The sequence below is a fragment of the Haemaphysalis longicornis genome, unplaced genomic scaffold, assembly GCF_048455015.1.
Source record: "Haemaphysalis longicornis isolate Haplotype H1 unplaced genomic scaffold, Haemaphysalis longicornis Haplotype H1 scaffold_19, whole genome shotgun sequence".
Taxonomy (NCBI): Eukaryota; Metazoa; Arthropoda; class Arachnida; order Ixodida; family Ixodidae; genus Haemaphysalis; species Haemaphysalis longicornis.
The window spans coordinates 4,550,918-4,560,542 of NW_027526288.1; the positions used below are offsets into that span (position 1 = coordinate 4,550,918).

The 9,625-nt window shown below is 50.2% G+C and overlaps 1 long non-coding RNA gene across 3 annotated transcripts; it reads right to left on the reverse strand.

The window, feature by feature from the left end:
• Positions 1-418: 418 nt before the first annotated feature.
• On the reverse strand, positions 419-8,974 carry LOC144166785 (uncharacterized). 3 transcript variants are annotated; one of them, XR_013321773.1, is made up of 3 exons: positions 8,641-8,974; positions 3,061-3,180; positions 419-1,322 (listed from the first exon to the last, which is right to left on the reverse strand). It is a non-coding gene; the product is annotated as an uncharacterized LOC144166785 (long non-coding RNA). The 3 variants fall into 3 exon arrangements; XR_013321771.1 differs by lacking the exon at positions 8,641-8,974 and adding an exon at positions 6,703-6,811; XR_013321772.1 differs by lacking the exon at positions 8,641-8,974 and adding an exon at positions 6,167-6,494.
• Positions 8,975-9,625: the final 651 nt, after the last annotated feature.

Below are 9,625 nucleotides of genomic sequence, written 5' to 3' on the forward strand. Positions count from 1 at the left end.
ATGTTTTGCATTTAGTAATTAATTCGATGCAACAATACACGCATCCCGGCCGGCAAATTTCACTTCTTTTCACAGACGCAGAAGTTTTGACGCCTCCGAACGCTCCAAGTTCTACACCGTGTTTGCCATTTGAAAAGACTTTCCACACTGATGAGTTCTACGCTGTTTGTTGATTAGTACACGCATACCCTGAAGTCAGTGACCAAAGAACTGAAGCGCATGAAAAATTCCTTGCGGCCTGACCCCTGACCCGACAGGCACAGTCAGCCCTGTGCGGCAGCAGCGGCTCACCATTGTTTGCATTGCTGGATGTAAACAAATCTTTCCTTTGCAGCTACGTCAGCTGACTCCTTAGCCATGATTGGCTATCTGGTTTTGCATTGCCGAGGCGCAACGAGGGGATTCAGTCCTACAGTGATCTTGCCCTCCCTCGCAAAGCGAGAAAAAGCGATGCCTGGCTCATCACTTGCGACGTCACGCAATGTGCCAAGTCGCCAGTGGAAATGTGCCTTTAGACGATTGGTGAGCACTTTGGAACTGTCCGCTGACGGAGGCCAGACGCACGTGCAGTCGATTTTATGTGGCCCACTCCCCTTCACGCAGCGTCCTCAAAGAACCGGTGATGCAAATGTTGAGACCGGTGATTTCAGCACCAATCTTATCCTCAAATTGCAATAACATGGCTTTGAATGTCGCACAAGGGTTTCCATGATCTGTTCTCCAAAATTTTTAAGCACACCTTCCGTAACGTACTAATCATCCGACCCCGAAGCAAGGGGGGTTTGCCAAGGCCAATTTTCTTGTCCCAGTGTTTTAACTGAGTAGAGTCAGATGGAGAATTGTCCATTGCATCTGCGGACCAACTTTCTGAGGACCCCAAGGTCGGTAACCTGCTGTGGCTGGAGTCAACGATGGCCTGAGATGCTGGTCTGACGTTTTGGAAGAGGCGGGGTTGACAGTGGTGTCGACTCCCTTAAGTTCAGTTAGGGCTGCTTATAGAACTTTTTTTTTTCCGACGATAATGGACTCAAGCATGTGATGAATTTTGTGAATTTCTGAGCATGAATCGGAATGTCTGCCGTGAGTGTATTGACTCTGGGGGACCATGTGTCTCTGAGTGTGTTTGCCGTGGGAGACCGTAGCTGCCCAGCTCACCGTGTTGTTTAGGTTGATTCTGTTGGCATGGATATGGCCGCCTGTCCTCGATGGTTTTGGCCCTCAGTGCTCGACAGCCGACGACGCAACGTCCAGCGCACACAATCCCAGCTCCGGGTGGAGTTGTCCTTGGTCGCCGGTCCACAGCTCGCATTCCCTTGGCTTTGCTGCAACCAAGGAAAGGAGCCCAAATGGTCACTCTCCCCAGATGAGGCCCTAAAGAATTTTTTACTGCTCCTTTCTATTGTCCTCGTCCTTCACGAATAGTCACAATCTGCGCATAGAGTGTAAATCCCGAAGTGCTAGGACTTGATTTTAATGAAGCCTGTCGCGTGCTTAAGCTCCCAATCAGAGGTCAAGAAAAAAACTTTCAATGCATTACTGACCGCTAATCGCTAAAATGCTTCAACAAGGCCGAAGCCACATGTAGCGAAAGCAACAAGCACGAAATGAACATCGTACTGTTAAACTAGGCCGTACAGCCAGTGTCTTCTTGGCAGGAGGCACTTATTCATGTAGCAGCGTGTAATGCCTTTCAGCTGCTGCTTGCATCAATCTAGAGTTTTGCTCCCCTGAGTACACCCCATTGTTTTTCTCAACAGCTGCGTAGTTTAATTTGACCCAATGCAAGTGCAGTTACTAATACGCCTGCAGTGCACTGGCCTTGAATGCAGAATCACACATGCTTGGTGCATTGCTACCGTGGTATGCTGCACGTATCAACTCGACTCAACACTGTGTCACCTGACAACCTCCAAATGCACACCTGAAACACCTCCTTTAGTTCTTTGATTGATTGATTGTTGGGTTTAACGCGCGGACGCAACGCAGGCGATGAGGCGCGCCGTAGTGGAGGGCTCCGGATTAATTTTGTCCACCTGGGGATCTTTAACGTGCGCCGAAATCTCGTACACACGGGCATTTCTGCTTTTCGCCTCCATCAGAAAAGCGACCACCGCGGCCGGGAATCGAACCCGCGACCTCGTGCTCAGCAGCGCAACGCCTTAGCCACTGAGCCACCGCGGCGGGTCCTGTAGTTCTTTCCAGGGTGCTCATTCTTCACAGTCCATCAACTGTTGGTACAGCCAGAAATATTTTTAGGGGTTGGGGGTGTATGGAGGTATGGGAGAATGGAAGGAGCCTTGCCAAAATGAATGCTAGCACTTGCTTATGTGCAGCATAGTAAAATGTTTGGGGGAGGGGGTTCAAAACCCCTTCGCGCTGTACCTGGAGAATCCCATCGGCCATCTGGGAGGCCATCACTGATGTGTTGCTGGGGCATTCTTGGCTCGTTTCTCTCTCACAAAGGTGAGCACATGGCGGAGTTATTTGTGCACTTGACAGCACCTGAGGATTCACAAGGATTGTCAGCTGCTGATAATGGCTGGGCTGTTGGGTTGACCTTTTTTCTGTGCAGCTTAGCAAAGGGGTCAGCCTCGCGTAGGATGTTTACTAGCACTGATGAGAGGCTGAAAGTTGGGACGTAAAGAGTAGTCAGGCAGTGGATGTTCACACGTATTTAAAGAATTGGCCATCATATGGCTTATGTGAAGACTATGACATGCTTTTCATGACTATCAGAAGTGGGGTAGGTCCAGCACCTTTAAGAGACCGTGGAACACCATCTTGCATTCGGGACAGATGCAAACACCCACACATCAAAACGTTCGACAAGTACTCCTGTAATGATGCCAGCATTTACGGAGGTGAAGGATAAAAAAATCTAAAATGAAGTTTGCCTTGGAGGTGCAGTGTCCCTTTGGCACTGCACATTTTTATACGTTTCAACACGAAAATGCATAATCAACATCAAAAAAAGTTGTACAACTGAAACTGAAAAGCAACACAGGCTGCATAAACTTTACCTTCTTAAGAGAAGCAAAAATAGGCCAGAAACATGCATACGCTATGCCAAGTTTTTTCTGCAGCCTTGTGTGCCTAGTGGTGGCTGGATGGCTTTTTGTTGACTTCGCCGGACTGGGGGAGTGGCTGTTGAGAGCCAGTGGTTGATCTCATGCTTCAGACCTGCAAGAGTGAGTAGTAACATGTGAACTTAAACATGCTGCGATGCACAGTCTTACAACAGTCAGTTCACCAGTGACCACATAAAGTTGAAAACGGCTTGTGCTTGCTTTGTAGAAGGTTTGTACGAACACTTTGATTGACTATGAGGTTTAACACACTGACACTACACAGGCGATGAGGCACACCGTAGTGAGGGACTAAGGTTAATTTTGACCACTTGGGGATGTTTTAACGTGTGCCATAATCTCGAACATGGGCTATTCTGCTTTTCGCCTCCATTAGAAAAGCGGCAACTGTGGCCAGTTGCCGCTTTTCAAATATGAAGTCTGGACTAGAAGGTATGCAGGCAACGTTTAACAAATATACATATGTGCAGACGCAAGGATAGTGAAAACAGAGCCTGCAAGCATATGAATAGTCTGCTTGCCGGTTGGGAAGGTTGGTTGCTTAAAAAAAGAATGGTGCATAAAATAACCTGCTAGATACCATCTGTGCCCAAGGCATTGCTTAAAAATCAACTCGCCATTCCATGTAATAAATGCAGCTATGTAGTAAAAGCACAGAGGGGGAGGGAGGAATAACCGGGTGTTTTAAGGTGCACAGTAAAAATAGCGCAGTTAAAAGGAACGAGCCAAAGATGGAACTAGCGTTACTCCGCTTTGTTCACTAATTAAAACGCCCAATTTTTTTTCATTCCTCAAATTAAGATACTTCTTTCGACCGTCACTGCTGGTGTTTCGTCTGTGCTTGAATATCTGTCAGACGCAAGGCCATCAGGCATGCCTGCACCGTTGAACGGCACCAAATGCCGACGGTTGCGCTGAATGATGCCTGTCGGTGTTTCCACCACATATGAGCGTGGTCTTCTTGCTGGGCTGAGCACCTTTGCTGCGCATGACATATCCTGCACCCACACATCCTCCCCGTCAGCGAGTGGGCGGAGTTGGTGGGCGGCGTGACAACGGTTGAAGTCTCGACCTTGTTTTGTTCGGTTAGCTTTATCCTTAGCTGCAACTTCGTCGTGTGGTGGCCACTCCGGTTGCAGGGTGTCTGGCATCTTCGGCACTGTCGTTTGCAGACGTCGGCCCATTAGGAGCTGCGACGGGCTGTATCCGCTCACTCCTGGCGTGTCGCGGTACACAAGAAGCGCCATGTGTGGGTCCTTGGATTTTGTGAAAAGATCTTTCATGGTCCGCACCATGTGTTCTGCCTCGCCGTTTGACTGTGGGTAGCCCGGGCTGCTCGTGATGTGATGAAATCCGTAGGTCTGCGCGAACTCGGCGAACACCCGTGACGAAAATTGCGGGCCGTTGTCGGACACGAACACATCAGGTATTCCATGTCGCGCGAACGTGCTCTTGACAGCCGCAGTGACAGCTGTGGAGGTGGTCGACGACAAGCTGATTACTTCCGGAAAACGAGAGTAGTAGTCCACCACGATTATGTAGTGAGTTCCGTCAAGTTCAAACAAGTGGGCGCCTACACGCTGCCATGGCCGATTTGGAGTCGGTGTTGCGATTAGTGGCTCCGAACGCTGAACTCTCGTCTGAGCGCATTTCTCACACGATGTTACGAGCTGCTCAATTTCGCTGTTAAGGGTAGGCCACCATACTGCGTCCCTTGCCCTTGCCTTGCACCGTCCAATGCCCTGGCGGCCTTCGTGGATTTGCTGAAGTACCTCACGGCGCATCAGGCTTGGAATAATGGTGCGGCGATCTTTGAGCAAGAAGCCATCGCACACTGTGATGTTGCCTCTTTCCTTCCAGTACTCCCTTAGATGAACTGGAACCTTTGAGACGTTTTCTGGCCATCCTTTCTCACAGAAGCGGAGTAGCCCAGAACAGATGCCGTCTTCCGCTTGGTGCTTGCGTAAGGCATCCATGCGGGAGGACATGAGGTTGGCAGCTGCTGTAATGACTTCCCCGATGAATAACTCGATGGAGTCTGTCTGCCATTGACTTCGCTCAGGATCGTGTCCCTGAATAGGAGCCCTTGACAGCGTGTCTGCCATGCCAATCAGCTTGCCAGGGACGTAGAGAACAGTGAACTCATAGCGCATAAGACGGATTCGCAAGCGCTGGATTCTGGGCGGAATCATGTCGAGTTCTGCTGATCCCAGGAGCGTGACTAAAGGACGATGATCCGTTTCGACTTGAAATGCGATGCCGCTCAGAAACTGGTCGAACCTCTTGACAGCCCACGTCACAGCCAAAGCTTCTTTTTCTGTTTGACTGTAGCGGCTTTCAGTGTCCGTTAGGGATGGTGAGGCGTAAGCAACCGCTCGTCGTTCTCCCGATGGTTGATCTTGAAGCAATACGGCTCCGAGACCGTATGAGCTTGCGTCAGCTGACACAACCGTGGGGTACGATGGGTCATATTTAGCCACGCAGACCTCTGAACTGAGCAAGCTTTTGAGCTTGTCGAAAGCAGCTTGCTGGCACGGTCCCCAAAGCCATGAGTTTCTCTTTTGAAGCAATGCCCTGATCGGTGCTGTGATGTCGGAAAGATGAGGAATGAAGCGGCCCACATGGTTCGCCATTCCCAGCAGTCTTCGGACACCGCTGACATCCGATGGGGTTGGTAGCTTGGCCAAGGCCTCGACCTTTTCTGGATCGGGACTGATTCCTTGTGCGCTAACCACGACTCCAAGAAACTTCACTTGGTTTGCAGAGAACGTGCATTTCTTGCGGTTCAGCTTGATTCCCGCTTCTTCCAAGCGCTGTAACACCTGCTTGAGACGTTGGTCATGCTCTTGCTGCGGTGCTCCGAAGACAAGAATGTCGTCAATCATGCTCACAACTCCTTTGAGGCCTTCCAGAATTCTGCTCATCTGTCGCTCAAAATATTCTGGCGCTGAGCAGATTCCAAAAGGTAGCCTTTGGAAACAGAATCTTCCCATTGGTGTTATGAACATAGTGAGTTCTTGACTTTCTTCTGAAAGCTTCACCTGGTGAAAGCTAGCGGTAGCATCGAGCTTAGAGATTACCTTTGCTGATCCGAGGCGTCCCAGGATGTTCTTGACTGAGGGTAGTATGTGACGCTCCCGAAGCACGACTTCGTTGAGTCGGGTGAGGTCAACGCATATTCTGTAGCCTCCTCCTGCTTTTGGAACAGCCACCATACCGGAACACCATGGTGTGGGACGGTCCACCCGTTGGATGACTCCCTGGGATTCGAGCTTGGTGAGCTCCTCTCGAACTGGTTTGTGAAGTGGAATCGGTACTCTTCTCGGCACGCTGAGTGAGAACGGATTGGCGCCTGGTTGGAGACGTATCACGTATTCGTCTTACAGCTCGCCCAAGCCATCGAAGAGACTGTCCTTCAAAGTGACAGTAGAATTCGTTACACTGTCCACGAACCGTATAACTTTGAGAGCCTGTATCGCAGGGAATCCAAGAAGCGGCGGGTCTTGCGAAGGCACAACATACACTGTTTGCACTGTAGACCTGCCTTTCCAGCTCAGTTTCGCTTGGAATGTTCCGAGAACGGTGAGGGATTAATTTCCTGGGCCCGTAAGCTCACCTTCTGGCTTTTGCAGCTGTTTCGGTATGCCTGGAAACGGTCCGGTACCACTGTCACCTCCGCACCCGAGTCAACCTTGAAGTTAGCGTAGTCCGTTGACGGCCACTTTACAAACTTGGCTGTGGTGATGGCTGCTACGGAGTGCAGTGTGAGGGCTCCCATGTTCTTCTTGCTTTTCTTTTCGCAGACTACTTCGAAGTGTCCAATCCGATTACACCCTTTGCACTTGGCTTGCCTAGCTGGGCAATCTGCTCGAGGATGCGTTGGTCGACCGCAGTATCTGCAGCTCGTGGTAGCGTCGCTTGTGTTGGACTTCGTAACACGCTTGCCGGAGCTCCCTTGAGAATCCGAGCCATGTCGCGGCTTTTGGAAGCGCTTTTGAACTTTGGCCTCGGCCACAAAGTGAGCAGGATTCGGCTCTTTTTGGAACACTGCTGCACGGGCTTTCATGGCATCTTCGTTGATGCGAGCCTGTAGTCTTGCTTCTTCAAGGGTAAGCTTTTGTGTTCGGCACAGTTTGTCCACAAGGTTAGAGTCCCGGAAACCCACGACGAACCTGTCTCGAACGAGTCGTTCTTCCACTTCCGCTGAGGCATAGTTGCACTTTTTGACAAGTGTACGCAGCGCAGTGTAGAACTCGTCTACGGTCTCGCCTTCGCCCTGGGTTCGACGGTGGAAGCGGACACTTTCGTAGACCTCGTCGACCGGGTGGATGAAGTGATCGGTGAACTTCTTCTAGCGAGCTCCAGTCTTCGCTGGACAATGCTAGAGTGTCGAGAACGCGGCGGGCGTCTTGGGAGCCCATGTCGTAAAGAAGCGTTCTGACCTGTACTTCTCCCGGCGCTTGGTAGATCCCAGATGCATAGCAATAGTCGCCGAACTGGTAGACCCATTCTTTCCAAGAGCTTGGGTTCCCAAAATCGAATTTCGGTGGCGGTTGAAGCCCGGTGCCGCTGAACTGGATAGAAGGATCTCCATCCGCCATAGCGTGTTTTGCAGGCTACGCACCTTAGACTGATTGCTATTAATAATTGATCGATGTGTCGCTAAGTTTATCCCACTTCTGACACCATGTCTCGTCGGCTGACGAGCGACGATGAAAGCGACCACACCGACCGGTTGCTGGAACTCAAGTGCCTTTATTAAGCGAAGAGAAATAAACCCCCCCCCCGGTCCCCGATGGCGCGGCGGCGCAGGCGTGGAACACGATAGCTCACGCGTCACACATCCGGCGGGTCCGGTAACGCGAACCGCCGCCCGAGCGAGCGTGAGAAACGCACCTTCAGCGCGCCGTGAAATGCGCGTCCACTACAATTCCGAAATCTGGGTCCTAGTAATTTTTCTGCGTCAAGACTTGCGCATTGAATCTACACGGCACCAGCGGAACGGGTTGGTCACTGCAACAGCAGATTTTCTCTGGAATTGGAGTCTGAAGAAAATCTTAGTGATTGTCAGTATCAGTGATTGCCGCGATTTAAATAAAAAACAAGAGCGCGCCTGTTTTTTATCCCTCGTACGAACAACCGACAAGGCATCCAGCGTGCGACCGCGACTGGTGACTGCGAAGCTGATGGTGGCGCATTGCTGCCTGCCTAAGTTTTCATTCCAATTTATTTGAAAACACGTTGGCACACGAGTAGGTAGAGCGGTAAAAACGTTAGAGCCCACGTATGCGTGCGACTGCGTCGCGATAAGTCACGCGTATGCTCGCGGAAAAGCGATCGCCCGAAGGCATATGCAGAAAATGTTGCCGTACGGAAGCCAAACTCGAGGGATTTGTTCAAAGGGCGCTTGCGATCCGTCAGCGCTCGGGTTACAGCACGGCTCGGGAAGCGGCCTCGCATTCGCTACCATCGCTAAATCGGCGTACGCGTGAACACAGCTCTCCAAAGAAATTATTCGGTTTTTGTAATCAACCATGTATTAGAGGGAACTTACCAGACAAAGTCATGGATACGGTGCGGGTGCACTTGCGTCGGCATCCACGGCGGCAGCCAACTGCAGTGTCGGACTTTTGCGCGCCGTTCCGGCCGTTCGCTGCCGCGGTTCCATCCTCCGGTGATGCGAAGTTATCGATGGCAGGTAGAGCGCCACCACATAATGTGAATGCGATTAATAATATATCTCTTGACGCCACTACCGATAATTGGGTTGAAACGCGGCAGACGACAAACGAAACACCGCACAGCGCATGCGCTAGCACAGTGGCCACAGACATGGCGGCTTTCAGTGTGGCCAAGCGAAGAAAATCGCCCGCTAAACTTTTGAATGAATACCGTCTATACTTCCGGGCGTGAATTCAGGTGACCATCACTATTATAAATAGTTAAGCTCTTTAGGGTGGGCTTTACTGTTAGCGTATAGCATACACACATTCGCGGTTGAATTCAGCAATTTTGACCTTTCTTTCAAAAATAACGTGCAAGAAACCTTACATATCTACATCCTCCTTCGCATCTTTTGTTCTATAGACCCCCCCCCCTCTTTCGAAAAAATTTCCTTGCCACCCAGACCACGCTTGTGCTGGTTTTGTACAATGCACATTTACCTGCGAAGGCCAACGGGAGGCAAGATAACAGAACTTGTATGACACAACGAAAGATCAATAAAATCTATAAATATAAACACACGACTTACTATATGCGATGGCGAAAGAGAAAACGGCAGTGCAGGTATTCATTTTATAATTCAATGCTTGCACATAAAACGTTCTGTTTTTATAGCAGTGCCCCCGCCTGTTCTGATGATACTTAAGCTTCCATTTGCGTCTGTTGATTCGAAAGTTCACATAATACGACAATTCCGACGAGTCCTGACGTTGGCCTCAAAATACTGAAGTTCAGAATGAGTAAGGCCTGCTGCGAATATTTATAATTAGAATGCTTTAAAATAGGTTCATTCTGTTGACCCCAAAGAACTGCCG